The following is a 1572-nucleotide window of genomic DNA, read 5'->3' as shown; positions in this document are numbered from 1 at the left end:
AACAGGATGAAGTAGCAGATTGCCCTACATTTCTGTGGCCTGGTCTACACTAGAAAATTGAGTTGGCTTAACTACATCACACAGAAACAACAAGGAGTCTGGTGGCACCTTAAAGGCTAACAGATTTATTTGGGCATAAGCTTTCATGGGTAAAAACCTCACTTCTTCAGATGCACACTCTATGCATCTGAAGAAGTGAGGTTTTTACCCACAAAAGCTTATGCCCAAATAAATCTGTTAGTCTTTAAGGTGCCACCAGACTCCTTGTTGTTTTTGTAGATACAGACTAACACGGCTACCCCCTGATACATCACACAGGGGTGTGAAGCAGGGTTGTTAAACCAACCTATTCCCTCTCCCCATGTAAACAGTGCTAGGGTGAGGGAAGAATTCGGACCACAGCCTAGCTGCTGCCTCTTGGGAAGGTGGATTACCTGTGCAGAGGGAGAATCCCTCCCACAACAGGCCTAGGTAGCATCTACACTGAAAACCTGCAGCTGGGCCACTGCAGTATAGACAAGCCCTATGAGTGGATGTATACAAAAAAATGCTCCCTGGGGTGACTCCTGCCCAGAGCTCTACCCTGCAACCCTGCCTCCCAACTGCCCTTTGTTTTAATTCGGGGAATCCTTATCCTTCCCATTATCTCCCTCTGCTTTGGGGGAACCTCATGCTGCTCCCCCACTGTCTCGAATTGCACCCCCATGCACTATTCCTAGCTTAGGGGATTCCCCATCTTCCTTCATTTTACTTTTAGGGGCACCCCTGCCATGCACCATCTCCTTCTATTTGATTACAGGTACCCCCACCCTTCCCAGTTATCGTTACTGGGGGACCCCCAGAGCCCTCTCTAACATTGCCTGGGTTTGTGTTTGGGGATCGACCCCCCTTATCGCACTACGCTAGAGGACACGCCCCCCACCCCTCCTCTATTTTGTTAAATGTGTAAAATAAATCCCCCTGCAGGGAGGGGCACCCTGACCCCGACGTGATTCGAACACGCAGCCTTCTGATCTGGAGTCAGACGCGCTACCGTTGCGCCACGAGGTCCCGTCAGTTCGGGCTGGAGCGGCGCTTGAAGAGGCTGTGCGTCTGAGTCCTCCCCGTCACTCTCCCTCAGCGCATGCGTACTCTGCCCCAGGAGCTCCCCAACCCCACACCTGAGCCCCTCGCTCTCCCGGCCACCCCGCAAGCTGCTGCGCGCTCTCGTGGTGGCCCTCACCTCGGTCTCCCCGCCGGACTCTGAAGGAGACGGCGATAGCTCCCCGCCCTCATCCTCCCACGGCCGGGCCGGCGCCCACCCAGCCGCCTTCAAACCGCCCGCCGGGGCGCCTCGCAGCCAACCACCGCCCGGCCACGCCCATGTGGGCGGTACCAACTCCGTGAGTGGGTGCCGCGGGGGGGGGGGTCAGCGGGCGCTACCACTCGCCCATAGGGCCATACCACCGACAACCCCCGGGAGAGGATCTGCCTCTCTTACTCCACAGGACTATACCATTCCTATGCAACCTCAGACATAAAGGGACAGGACATGCCCAGCCAGGGTTGGAGCTGTATTAGGTGCACTAAGTT

General features: G+C 55.9%; 1 non-coding gene across 1 annotated transcript; it reads right to left on the bottom strand.

Annotated features, from left to right (window-relative positions):
• Positions 1 to 978: 978 nt before the first annotated feature.
• On the bottom strand, positions 979 to 1050 carry TRNAW-CCA. The gene has a single exon. It is a non-coding gene; the product is annotated as a tRNA-Trp (tRNA).
• Between the last annotated feature and the right edge of the window lie 522 nt (positions 1051 to 1572).

The sequence above is a fragment of the Terrapene carolina genome, unplaced genomic scaffold (assembly GCF_002925995.2).
Source record: "Terrapene carolina triunguis isolate 2854851 unplaced genomic scaffold, T_m_triunguis-2.0 Scaffold199, whole genome shotgun sequence".
In the NCBI taxonomy this organism is placed as follows: domain Eukaryota; kingdom Metazoa; phylum Chordata; order Testudines; family Emydidae; genus Terrapene; species Terrapene triunguis.
The sequence above is the reverse complement of the archived record's forward strand: the minus strand, read 5'-3'. Positions and strand labels throughout refer to the sequence as shown.